This window comes from Homarus americanus, unplaced genomic scaffold, assembly GCF_018991925.1.
Source record: "Homarus americanus isolate GMGI-L3 unplaced genomic scaffold, GMGI_Hamer_2.0 scaffold36970, whole genome shotgun sequence".
NCBI classification, from domain to species: Eukaryota; Metazoa; Arthropoda; class Malacostraca; order Decapoda; family Nephropidae; genus Homarus; species Homarus americanus.
In genome coordinates, this window is record NW_024740094.1 from 4,096,357 (window position 1) to 4,110,874 (window position 14,518).

General features: G+C 39.0%; 1 protein-coding gene across 1 annotated transcript in view; it reads right to left on the bottom strand.

Moving 5' to 3' along the window:
* LOC121875172 (telomerase reverse transcriptase-like) overlaps nucleotides 1-10,277 on the bottom strand; it is a 66,163-nt gene extending 55,886 nt beyond the window's left edge. The window contains exon 1 of the mRNA XM_042379610.1: nucleotides 10,140-10,277. The gene's annotated coding sequence lies outside the window, so the exon portion shown is untranslated. The remainder of the gene's footprint in view (nucleotides 1-10,139) is intronic.
* Nucleotides 10,278-14,518: the final 4,241 nt, after the last annotated feature.

Consider the following 14,518-nt stretch of genomic DNA (forward strand, 5'->3'; position numbering starts at 1 on the left):
ACAATAATATCCTAATTGACTTGAATAAATACTACGATACCATATTTCTGAATATTTTCATTAAAATCCATCAAAATCATTTTCCTTGTCATCGTCTGCAGCACCAAACAGCTTCTCCAAGTCCTCTCCTTGAACAGGGCTAGAGGGTACGTGTTTTTTTAATCGTTTTCAGTTAAAAAACTATTACATCACACGTATATTTTACCTAAACTGCGCCTGAATGAATATATTCTCGGAAATAAATAGTAGTTTTGCTGAAACGTGATGTATTTCAATGTAAAATAGGATAAAATACATGACGAAAACAAAAGACTTTACCTAAGCTTCCGATGTTCTTGAGATGTTACTCATTTTTTAATAGTTTTCGGTTAAAATTCTGTTATATTACAATGATATTCTATTCATACTGTGCTTGATATAATACATTCACGGAAATGTAATATTTTTGTTGAAATGACGTACGTATTAAAGTGGAAAGTGGGATAAAATCGTGACGAAAACAATGACTCGCTTTCTTTCGTTCAAAAGATGTTACTGTAATCACTTTTCGAATGGTTTAGTTAAAAAACTGTTGTATTACAATAATATTCCCTCCTAATTGACTTGAATAAATACTTGAATGGAAATATACAATATTTTTGTTGAAACTACCCGCGTTTCAGTGTAAAGTGTTGTAAAAATAAATGGTAAACAATTTGCCTTGGGCACTCGTGTTTCAGTTTATAGGACGTAGAGCGTTTTTACTGAAGGTTTTGTTGTTCGCTTACCCTCAAAAACGTGGGTCGAACTATAAACGAGGAATATCAAATTAACGATTTCTTGGTCAAAAAATCAGGGTCGACAGATAAACGAGGGGGGGTTTATAGATGAGTATATACGGTATGTTGTCACAGTTTGATTGCTCGTTTTAAAGTGGAGACCACTTGGTCGCTTGTTGTCGCTGTGCAGCTGTGGCGCTCACGCATGCGCACATACACACAAAAGCCCGCTAAAAAAAAAAAAATAATAATTAGTTTTCCAAAAGTCCGGATTCTCGGGTGGTCCGGATTTTTGGCATCCGGATTTTTGGACTTTTACTGTAATTAAAATTGCTCTCAGCATAAAGACCAGATTTGAGTTTTTCTCTTCATAACTTTATTTTTTATGTCTTCAGTAGCGGGTTCAGTCTTTCCAGGCGAATTTCAGCGAGGCTGCTAGACTTAGCGTTCCTTCCGGAATGTTGACCTTCCGGTCTTGCTAGCAATCTAGAGCTATAGTGAGTTCTGCTATAACACGTGTTTTGATAACGCGAATTTGCTCTAACGCGATTTATGAATAGAGGAACGATATTTGTATAACGCGAACGCTTGTTTCCTGTAACGCGATTTTTGCTTACTATTTCTCCAATTTTGTGGTATTAACTGTGAATATGGTAAAGAAGAATATCTCCAAGAAGCGTTCTGCTGATCGAATTCCCGGTGATGATCGTAAAAGAAAGGATATAACACTTGAAGAGAAGCTCGATATTATCAACCTCAAAATCACCCTTCTCCCCCATCAAGTTACATTCATATTTTTTCAAGGTAAAGAGTTACATTTACTGTATGATTTCATTATTAGATATGAATGTAACATTTATTTAGACTGTGCTATCCTTTGTGTTAGGCTAACTACTAATTTTTTTCGATTTCGAGTAGTAATCTGCACCTAACCCTATTTTCTGCATAAGCCCTGTTATTTCTATTACGCGATTTTCTATAACACGATATTTAACAAGAACACAACTATCGCGTTATAGCAGAACTGACTGTATGTTGAAATGGACTTTACATCCTTATATGAGTTATATGAGAACAATTCAGGGTGGAATTCTCAACCCAATAAGTATTGCTAGAGTAATAGTGAACGCTGTTGCCCATAGAGCGCTATGTTAGCAACTCGGCACTGTCAACCCTGCCAGGTGATAGTGCGCACGTAGAGATTCTCGCTTAAGTTATTACTTGGGGGATGATGTCTGTGCCCCTCATTGGCAATAAATAGAGATCTTGATGATCCCTCTAAATAAAATGTTCTAAATGAAATTATTTTATGTAAAAAAAAAAATTTCATTGAGCTTAGGGATACTTGAGATAAGAGTCGGGAGAGAGATACGTCATGGTGAGTTAATTGTTTATGATTGTCAAATGAGTGACTTATATAACAATAAGAGATCTTAATGAAGTAACTTACGAATAATATGATAATTTTGAGTCATATTGATTAAGTTTGGGAGGAAAATTTTTCTCCCTTATATTTTTATAATATAATGTGACTCATGGTGTCCTCCTAGATAGTATTGAGTGATGAACTACAAGGACTAGAAAATTGGGCTCATACACTACATACAAGGAATTGACAGTATTGAGTGATGAGCTACAAGGACTAGAAAGTTTAGCTTAGGCACTACATACAAGGAATTGTCTGTCAGTAGAGAAATTGAATTCAGTAATAGTAGTTTCACCTAAGACCCAAGGGGGCAATACTACATCTAATTATAAAGAATGTAGAGCAACTTAGATTACTAAGATAGATCCTCATGTGGCTTGCTGTGTCTCAAATCTCAAATAACCTATTTTCACCAATGGATTGTTCAGTTTGTTATGATCAAATTTTTCAATTTCATCAAGCTTCAGGTGATAAGAAAGAATTATTGCAGGTCCAAATTCAAAATAGGTGGAAGAAGGCCTTGAAAAGTAAATTTTTAAATGTAAAACAATGGAAAGATCCCAAGTTGGCAGAAATGTTAGGTTTATTGGTAAGTAAGAGACTTAATCCCCATTTAGACAAGCCTACTTCTGCTAAAAAAAGGAAAAAATAAGTTATTGGACTTTCCAGACAATGGGGCAGTAGGAAGTCTACAAAAACCTATATCTACTCAGTCTGATTTCAGTGGATTCCAGGATCACGACGATAGGCTGGTTCTAATCATAGTATTCAGTCTCTTGAGCAGGAAGAACCTGTTGAGACTGACTTCATCCTATCCACATTTTGGCAACCACTTCCACCTGGGGCAAGAGTGTTGGTTGCTATGAGTGGAAACAGGCTGCTGTCAACTGCCACGCAGCTGATGGATAACATTGAGTGTAAGGATGATCCCAACAGGTCTTGGATAACATTGGTAAGATCTAAGTCTTCTTTGTTTTCTACTACATCTGAATCTGGATTCCTTATTCAAGGAGTTTTACAAAAATGTTTCTATACTTCCTGATTCTCAGCACTTACAAAGAGACAGGAAGGACAAGCACCTGTGGGTCATCTTTCATTATTTTTGGTAGGTGGTATTACACTTTCTTGGCCTGATATTTGCCCAAAGATGATCTCTGAAATAGACAAAGTCTGGCTAATGTATTGAAAGACTTAACATTCATTCCCACAATTACGATGTGTCAGTTATTAATTAAGTTTGTGCTGGACTATGAAGAAACTTCAGAACTGACCAAATGTTTCACTGTTGCTTTACAAGGGACCCCATATTCCCAGTGCAATTCATTTTTGATATGTTGTTGAAAGCCCTAACACTTAAGTCCAGCTAAGGGAGTAAGCCACAAATAATGCTTCAAGTAGCAGTGCTTATTTATTGCTACGTTCTTTCTCCTGCTTTGTTTGATGAACAATCATTGGTTAAACATAGATCTGCTGTTGAGCAAGCTATTAATATTACTGTTCCCAGGAGTCCTCAGACCTTTTGGAAATCTAAAAGAGGAACGTTTTACAGGGGAACAGGACCAGCTGCTCGATTCAGTTATCAACCTAGAAAAAACTTTAGAGGAGGAAATAATCAAAGATGTAATAGGGGTGACCGTTTGTTCAGAAGCAGGAGACCTTATTCCACCACATCAGCATCCACTCCCTTCCAATGAAGCCAGACAGCTGGGTCGTCTAGGGGGTTGGGAAAACAGATAGACTTCTTCCATATAAGCTTATAAGACAATCAAAGGGGGCCTCACATGGACTTGGTTGAGGTGCCCTCCCCTAACATTTAAAAAAAAAAAAAAAAAATAGGGGTCAAACACCAACCCCCTTACTTACAGAATTTGTAATTCACCTATTAAAGAGAAGTATCATAGAACTGTTACAGTCAGAGAAATGTCTCATGTCTCGCCTATTCCCAGTACCCTAGAAAGGCAGCAACAAATTAAGATGGATTTTGGATCTTTCAGTCCTGAACAAATTTATTAAAAAAAAAAAAAGTTTCATGATGCTCACTTACGATCATCTGAGGCATCTACTTCCGCCCAATGCTTGGATCTCAAAGTGGATCTCGAAGATGCCTATTAACATGTTCCTGTTGCCCCCAGGTACAGAAAGTTTCTAGTGTTCAAAGTGGAGGATGTAAGTTATCAATTCACAGTGATGCCATTCGGCCTGACGATTGCGCCAAAAGTCTTTACAAAACTGACAAACATTCCCAGAAAGATCCTTGCGAAGGAGGGCATAAGAAGCTTTGCTTATCTAGACGATTGGCTGATAATGGGAAACTCTTTCGAAGATTGTCAAAGGGCAACCCAACGTACACTAGTACTATTTTAAAACCTTGGTTTAAAGATAAACCAGGTCAAATCAAATTTAATACCATGTCAAAAGTTGGACTGGTTAGGTCTCCAGTGGGATACAAATCAGCAGTCAGTCAGTTTACCAGGAACAAAAGTAACAGATTTGATAAACCAAGTAGAAGCCTTTTGTGTAAAGCACAAGGTTTCTTGGCACGATTGGGAAAAACTTCTGGGTCTGTTGAATGTTGCCACAATAGTGGTTCCATTGGGAAAGTTAAGGAAAAAGCAACTATCTCATCTGGGCTCGAAGTTGCTTCACAGAAACAGAAATATTGCTTCTTCTCTCCCTATTTAGATAAAGAATCATCTGTTATGGTGGACAAAGTTGGACAATCTAATCGGTTCCTCTCCCTGGGTTCCGCCTCAAACAGGTCTGGTAGTTTGTACGGATGCGTCCGAAATAGGATGGGGATGCGTCCGAAATAGGATGGGGATACCATTCCTCAATTGGGGAATTCAATCAAGGTAAGTGGAGCAACTTCCTTTGGGACAAACACATAAATGTAAAAGAATTAACAGTGGTCCTATTCTTTTGTCGGCAAACCCAAATTTACAGAATATAACGATCCTTTTTGCCATAGAAAAAAAAAGGGGGGGGGCGGTGTTTTGTCTCAATCACCAAGGCTCAACCAGGTCTTGACCCCTTCTACAACTGTCAGAAAAAACCTTCAGTGTTTGTGTAACACAAACACTTTACCTCAAAGCAACTTATATACTGGGAGTACAAAACAATTGGGCAGATGCACTGTCCAGTCTCCGGCCAGTATCGACAGAAACAGAATGGTCCCTAAAGGTATCACAGTTCAAGAGTCTAGTGAAGAAGTTTGGAACTCCAAAGATAGATCTCTCTGCCTCCCTAAAAATTACAAATGCAACTTTATGTATCTCTGGAGAGGTCGAATCTTTTAGGAAATGCACTATTCTTAGATTGGAACCTTTGGAATTCAATCAATCTGTTCCCACCTGTGAAAATATTGCCCAAGTGGTTCACAAACTCAGATCCTTCCAAGGCAAGGTCCTCTTAATTGTACTACAGGTTGTACCTCTCTAGTCTGGCATTCTGTGGTCCGGAACAATTTTAGTTTGCCCAATAGGTAGATAGGCAGGTGGTTTTTTTTTGGGGTTTTTTTTTTTTAAACTTAGCTGAATCATTATTACAGGTGTATTAAATTTTTGCCCCTCAGGCCCCAATGTGGGTCAGTGACCTATGCCCGGGTGGGCTAATCCCCGTAAAAAACAACAATAACAAAGCCGCGTGAAATTAAGGTTTGTTTACATCCAGCAGTTCGGCTGCTCTCTCTCTCTCTCTCTGCTTGTCTATACAGAGTACAACATTTAACCCTTCAATATATATGAGCAGTAAATAAGTGTTGCTTTCATATTCTTATGTAGAGCAATGACGATATGTTTTCACATGTGCGCACTTACATGTGCGCATTCTCACTTTTTTTTTACCATTAGTGGTTGGCTACTTATATTGTTCCATTTATTAACATTAAATAACATTACTTCAAACAACCATATTAATTTTTTTTACATTAATTTTACTACAGCTACAATCAGGGACTTATTTTCTTCAGTTTTATATGTAGAACCAATCAGTCACTGGTTTTGTAAGCTTTAACAAAAACAATGCTGGCAGCCGTCTTGTCTCCTCGTGTGTTTTAATATTCTACGTATTATTAATAAATTGTATTGTTCATTTTGCACACACAAACAGTAATTCAATAAAAACAAATTCAGAAACATTAATTAAAATATATATGAACAGTAAATAAGTGTTGCTTTCATATTCTTATTTTAAAGTAATGACGATATGTTTTCACGTGTGCGCACTTACATACGCGATCTCTCTATTTTTCTTTACCATTATCGTTAGCTACTTCTTTTGTTCCATTTATTAACATTAAATAACATCACTTAAAACAACCATATTAATTTTACCACAGCTACAACCAGTCTTATTTTCTTCAGTTTTATATGTAGAACCAGTCAGTCACTGGTTTTTAATCAACAAAAACAATGCTGTCTCATTTCCTCGTGTGTTAATATTCTACGCATTATTAATGAATTGTATTGCTCATTTTGCACACAAACATTAATTCAATCAAAAAGACTTTCAGTAATAAACAATAATGAATCTTTTGTACATAAGAGAAATGACGCTGTTTACACAATTGTGCACGTCGTCTGAACGTTGGAGGGCCGTTCAATCCCGTCGAAATTCAAGTTTCCGCCGTCAAAATTTTTAATTTGTTTTTCTTTTTTGTTCAAAAAAAGTCGAATTAAAAACTTGCGAAATTTGAGAAGCTACTGTACGAAATTTAACCCTTCAATATGTCTTCAAAGAGACCATGAAGCAGAGAAAGTGGTGCTAGTGCTTCCAAGCGTAAGCACAAGTCACACTCTATCCAGGAAAAGGGTGAATTTCCATGGTCCGGCACCGGTCAGGTCCCGAGGTTGTCGGACTAGAGGTACAACCTGTATATTGGATCACACAACCTTGGTGCCTGGATCTGTTGGACTGGTGTCCGAATCCGCTACAATTGCAACAAGGATGTCTATACCAGGAACTACATTCTCAATTCGAGATATCCTTGGCACTTCACGCTTGGAGTTTCTCAAAAGGAGTTTAAATAGGTTGTTGGGTAATCCAAATATAGCTCACCAAGCATTAGCAGGTCATAGACCTCAAACTTCTATGCAAAATGAGAAAGCTTGGAATCTTTTTCGGCAATTTATTAAGTTAACAACTCCAGAATCATTGTCGGAAACAGTTGTTAGAATTTTTAGAATTTCAGTTCAGAGTTAAAGGCCTTCAAGGATCGACAATTGCATCTTATAAATCAGCATTGGTTGACCCTCTTGCTTGGGGTTTTAATATTACTTTGAACCCAAGGATTTATTAAATGCTAAGATTGTACTTTATTATTCAGAGACCCCCTCGGCCTAAGAGAATCCCACCTTGGTCTCTGTAAAAAATTACTAAATTTCTTAAGGGGCCTAATTACAATATAAATCCGAACAAGGATAAATTACTCCAGAAGGCAGCCTTCCTTCTAGCATTAGCAACAGGTATGAGAATAAGTGAACTGATTTCAATTTCCAATAATTAATCATTATTGGTATTTTCTGAGTAGGATGTTACCCTTTTTCCTACGGAGATCCTAAGAAAAAATGAAAGGGAAGATTTCCAAGCTCAACCTATTAGGATAAAATGCCTAATGGATGAGACAAGGGTTCCTCATATATTGTGCCCAGTTAAAAATCTTCAGGAATGGTTATCCAGATTCCCTAATCGAGGCCCCTATGTTTTCTCATCCAGGGATGGTAAGAAATTGTCTTCTAGTCAAATGACAAAATCTTTATCTCAATTAGTGAATCAAGCGGACTCTGGCAAGAAATTTTTGGCACATAACACGAGGAAATACGCAGGGTCTGTGGCCTTTCTGCGGCATATGAGCCTCAGTTAGATCAAGGAAATGGGCTTTTGGAGATCTTCATCACCATAATAAAGTGAGTATCCTAACTGAGATATGTAAATTAACATTTGGACCTAAGTTAGCAGAGCCTTGTATGCAAGTCACCTCCCTCTCCACCTCCTGCCCGGGTATTCAAAGCTAAGCGTCGCATTCTGGGATTGAACAAAAAGCCATTTTTTTTCTAAAAACCAGTTTCTGTGATATGACCCAGAATGCATCGCTGATAACCCACCCATCTCCACCCCTCGAGTCAACTTTTATTTACTGCTCGCTCTAAGGCAAGAGATGAAGGTGGCAGTGCTTGCGATGGGGGGTGAAGGAGGGGGTTTCGACAATTGCAATTAAATGCCAGGTAGCGACGTGTCCTCCTAATATTACTTATTAAGTAATTATTAGATGTTTTAATTGCCTGTATGTTGGCCTGGCAAGTTATTGCTAGGCATTAACATACCTAGGTTAAAGCTAAGCGTCGCATTCTGGGTCATATCACAGAAACTGGTTTTTAGAAAAAACGGCTTTTTAAAACATTATACCTGTAATAAGAATTTTGTCTCAATGAACCACCCAGCAATGGTGGCAAAAACTACGTTGCCTCAACGCACCGACCCCAATGAACTTTAAGGATGTTAGAGAACTTATAAACTTAAATAATTTCTTAAAATAATGTGTTATCTAATGTTTAACAAATGTTTCTAAGGTAAATAATTGTTAAAATATATCATTAAATTTTTTTTAGTGTCATGTATAATGTCATGGCCCCAATTTGGCCTATTTCCATTACAGTGGGGTATGCTACAACGAACGTAATTGGTTCCAGAACCTCGTTCGTTATAGGATTAATCCGTTCCAGGCCCCCAAATACAACCACTTAACACTGAAAAAATTCTGTGGAAAATGTAAAAAATACGGTACTTTATCTTACCTTAGTGTTATTCAGCATGCAGGTACCCCTAAACACTGGCACATCACTATCACTTCCACTGGGAGTCTTGGCTTTAAGGTCCTCAAACAATTGTTTAGCCTTCTCACAAATTATAGCTTCACTAATGTTACCACCTGCCATTTCTTTCTCCTATATCCACACTAAGAGTAAATTTTCCATCTCTTCAATCACATTACACCTTGCTTTGCTAAGTCTAAAGATTCCCTTAGCCACTTGCACAGTTTTTAACTCCTCTTTATTCTTCAAAATCGTACATATAGTCGATTTAGCCATCCCATATTCATCACTAAGTTTCGCAATGCTTCTTCCATTCTCACGTTTCTTTATAATTTCTTTCTTAGTTTCAAGGGTTATTAGCTTTCTCACTCGCTTTGGACGATTCATTGTTACAATTGTATACTTGTATAACAAAATAGTTATACAAATAACGCGAATTTCCACATAAAAAGACGAAATTTCAACAATAACAGTGGTGCACTGGCTACACAATGAGACAAAGATGGCGCCTGACGCTCTTGTTGTGGGTCGCGGTACAACAATATTCATGCGCCAGGCGAAATAGTCCGGTATTCATCCGCGTTCGTTGTAGGAGTTGCGTTCATTATAGCATTCTCAATTTTATAGGTAAAACCGTTCGTTATAGGAATATTCGTAGTAGGATCCGTTCGTTATAGCATACCCCACTGTATTTCTTATGGGAGTAATTCCCCATTATAAGTGGATTCATTATCAGAGGCATTTTTCTGGTCCCAATTAACCACAGATAACAAGGACCCCCTGTACTAAACAGGTATTGTTAAGTGAAGGAAAAGACAACTTAGTTAGGATCTGATGAGTGTTATCCATTGCCGTGAAACTAACCATGTGTTTTTTCAGGACCCTAACTCGTATGGTTGGAGATGGACTATAGTATTTTGGAAAAATTGCTGTTATTTACATAATTGTTATATGTTTGAATGTTTAGGAACAGAAGCCATTTGAATAACAAGGACTCCCTTTATAAGAAACTGACTTATAAGCCTGAGGAATGAATACAGGCAATAAAATAGTGCAATAACCAATCTGCTGCTAAAACAATTGTTGTATTAAAAGACTATGAAATCCAATTCCCTAAAACAAAACCAGCTACAGTATGTGACTTACCATTTACAATTCTGTTAAATATATGTTCATTGCATTCACCATCGCATCCACCATATCCTCGATAAAAGATACTCCGGAATGGTATCGGAGCATTAACTGCCATTTTCTCCTCTTGGGCTGCGAAAAAAGGTACAGATTAAATACTTTCGAAGTTATTAAATGATATACAGATAGTGATATCCGCATTAACCAGAACAATTAGTGCAGAGTACTTCTGGGATCAGAAATTTCTGGGTAACTAGACAGCTTTCTCAAACCTTGAAAAATCCATTATCCCCGGAATTTTTTCCCCATTACAGCTGTACAGTACTGGGAAAAAGATTCCCAGAGCATAAACTACGCATTTTACACAGACAGACACTCGCCCACATCCCCAGAATGTTTCTGTGTGCTTGGAAAACTTTTCTGAGAGTCTAAAATACCATAATCTGTGAAAACAATTCAAATTAAGTTAGAATAATCCTGAAGTTTATTTAAAAATTTGGTCAATTAAATACAGTAAAACCTCGATAAATTGGACTTCAATATATCGGAATTTGCTTTGTTTTGACTCTGATATGCTTTGGTCACCAAAAATACTATAAAATTTAAGAAATGGGGAAGATTAATTTTTAAAAATCTGCTGAAATGAACCACATTTACTGAATACTGTACAGTGGTCTAATCAGATTTGCTATAGGCCTACTGAGAACTAAGACACTTGAAAATGCAAGCAGGCTGGGGCTGATCAGGTGTTGCCACATTTATTGATTCAGTATTATAACCTCATATGATTGGCCTCTTATGGTTCACCATGACTAATATAACATCTTCAGTAATAGAGAAAAAATACAATACTGTATGTAATTTGCAATATAATACATGAAAATAAAAGGATAAGCTGTATCAGAAGGTTATATACTCAAGATACATTTGTGTGAGAGCTTTCTGTAGACCAGCTTACAAGAGGGGTCACTGTAACATACCGAATACAGTCAACCCTCACTTTACGCGGTTAATGTAACCCGCAGGGTCCCGCGTAAAGTGAGAAACGCGTAAAGTGAATAACATAACATATGGGATTAATTGAAATGGAGTCCGGGCCGACCCCCAAACTCCACTTTTTGACGACACACAACTATGTTGTAGTAAAAATTTTATCTTAACTTTATGATGGTATGAAAAAACAAGTAATATAGAAGAGGTTAGGTTAGGAAAAATAAAGGTTAACATAGGAAAAATAAAGGTTAGGTTAGGAAAAATAAAGGTTAACATAGGAAAAATAAAGGTTAGGTTAGAAAAACTAAAACTTAGGTGGAACACTTACGGTAGTAGAAGAGATGGGTCGGCATACGGGGATGGAGGCTGGTTCCGAGGCAGAGGGCAGATTACTGGCCCTCAGGTGAATCACCATTACTAGGTGAAGCACCATCACTGTCACTTACAGTTGTCAGGGCTTCTCTGACAAATCCCTCAAAGTCATCTTCACTATCACTGGCTTGGGCTGGCTGTGGTGGGTTGCGGGCGAAGAAATTTGTTATGCTTTGCTGACGGCTGGTGTTGATGTTGTCGTGATACACCTTGATGTACGGCTCCATAGCCTGCACCAGCCGGGTATGGAAGACTTCATAGCGGTCATCGTCATTGTCGCAGGAAAGGAAGGACTTCATTTTCTCTGCACACTCCATGGCACCCTTAATATCACTATGAGTTAAACTGTGTTCTTCGGAGAATGACGCACCTTCTTCCTCCTCTTCACTGACGTGTTCTTCTTCCAACATCTCGTCGGCAGTCACTTAGGATCTCTGATCACCTCCAGGATGTCGTCGTTGGTGGTCTCGGAGAAGCCTGGAACTGAAACAGTCTGCCCACCTTCTCTGGCAAGGTCCACTGCTACTGAAACATTCTGAACCTCACCAGTCACAGATTGACTCCTCCTCTCACCTGGTATTCCATGCAACACATGCCTCCGTGCGTGACGGATTGTAGCAATAGACAGCTGATCCCATGACTCCACCAAGAAGTCCACAGCTTTCTTGATGTTAAATACTCTCCAGAATTGTTTGAACAGTATTTTTTGCTGTTCTAACTGTTGATCCTCATCTTCTTCGCTCTTGCTATCGGTGGTGGTGTCACTCAGGTTACGCAACTCTTCCCTGGTGTTGGTTTAGTCGTTCAGGAGCTGGAATTTTTTTGTTGAGAATGCAGCTTTTACATTACAGATTAACTCTTGGTCCATGGGCTGTAATATAGACGTAGTGTTGGGAGGAAGGAAGACCACTTTTACGTTGGGGTGACGATCTAACAGTAGGGGCGAGTGTCCTGGTGCGTTGTCCAGCAGCAACAAAATATTGAATGGCACATTCTGTCGCTCACAGAATTTTTTTACATCGGGAACAAAACAGTCATCAAACCAGGAGATGGACAGTGTAGAGAACATCCACGCCTTACGTGCGGTCAGCCAGTGGACATTTAGCTTGGTCATGTCCATGGTTTTGTAGGCATGCGGCTTGCGTGCTGTGTGGATCACCGATAACTTGAGCTTACAGGTACCGGAGGCATTGGTGGTAAACAGGACGGTGATGCGTTCCTTCTGCATCTTCCGGCCCCGAATCTTGCTGGCATTCTTTACAACGAAGGACTTGGAAGGTAGCTTTTTCCAGATAAGACCAGATTCGTCCATGTTAAACACCTGGTCGTCACTGTACTGTCCTTCCTCCATAATCTCACGTAAAAACGGAGGAAATTCCCGAGCCGCAGCACGGTCAGCACTCGCTTCTTCACCACCAATGTTTATATTGCTGATCTTGTTCCGGATCTTAAACCTCTGTAACCACCCAGAGGAAGCATTAAAGGGTTTGGGCTCTGTAATTCCCATCTTTCGTGCCACTGCGATGTACAGTTCACGTGCGTAGTCCTTAACAGAGCGCGTGTCGACGGCCATGTTCCGTCGCGCCTGACGCACCAAGTAGCTCACAAGTAATTTTTCTGTCTTGAGAAGCACCTGATTGTGAAAATACTTGATCATAGAAGCACCTGTAGACTTTGTGATCTTCATGTGCTCCTTTATCTTGGCTGCATCCTTCTTTATTGTTCGAATCGTAGATTCATTCACACCATGCTGGCGCACCAAATCAACCTGCCTTGTTCCTTTCTCCAACTCTTGGATGATGGTATACTTCACCTCGTAGCTTAAGGAACGTCGTGTCTTCTTTGGCTTAGTGCCGCTGGGTCCAGGTAAGGAAAGGTTTCTCTCTAGGGGTGGTGGTCCGGCGGAAGCCATTTTACGGAACAATGGATGCGCGTTTACACTGTGTGGCCTTGAGGGATGAAACTGCCGCGGCTAGGTCAAGCGTCGTCTTTCCTCCCTCCCTCCCTTCCCCGGGTGGACACGTCATAATACTTTAAGCCAATTACAGCTAGCAGCAGAGGGGGGTAGGGATGCATGGCCAATCACAGGTCCGATACGTCATATGACGTCAGTGATAACGCAACAAAGACACACTGCGCAACCTTACCGCGCCGCTTGCCCAAGCGGAGGGAGGAGGAGGGAGAGGCGAGGAGCACAGGCAGGCAAGCGGGCGGGTGGCGCGAATCTAAAAATAGCGTCGTGCCGGACACTCTCCGCGTAATGGGGTTCACGTACCGCGTAATGTGAGCACGTGAGGTTCTGGCAAGGCACCGCGTAAACGCGGAATGCGGGACCGCGTAAAGTGAGGGTTAACTGTACAATATTATTTAAGTGGTGATCAATACACTACAATTGTATTTATTAAGTGGTGATAAATACACAACTGTACTGTACTAATTTACTAAGTGTCGAAGATAGATATTGTGGAAAGCCAATCAGTTGTTTGCTCTTTGTAAACAAATGACTTGTGGTTTTAAATGTGGGATTCTTTTTTCAGGAAGTTGATTCTTTTAGGATAATACTATATCAACCTGACACCAAATGATCCTAAATTATATGACAATTGTGGTAAAATTGCATAGTGAAGTGTTAAAAGAATCTTGGGGGAGAGCGCCAGCCAGCCACCCACCCCTCCACAAGCTGCTCCCAGATCACTCTCATCTCCCACATACAATACACCCCTACAGTTATTTGTTCTATTTTCATCTGTATAGTACTGTACATTGTACAGTTTTCTTTATTCATAAGACAAATTCTGTGGTTACTTAGATATAACACTTTACAGGAAATAATAATCATCTCAGTGATAACAGTTGTTGACAACCAGACTTATATGTCTGATTTTCAACCCAGAGTTCTGTTTAATTTTTGTTTATTGTTGATGTAATATTCTTTTAATAACTTTGTTATATACTTAAAGACCTTAGTTGTTAAAGTGCAGTAATAACATAACATCAACTGATTTTCTATAAACTGTTCAGATAAGCAG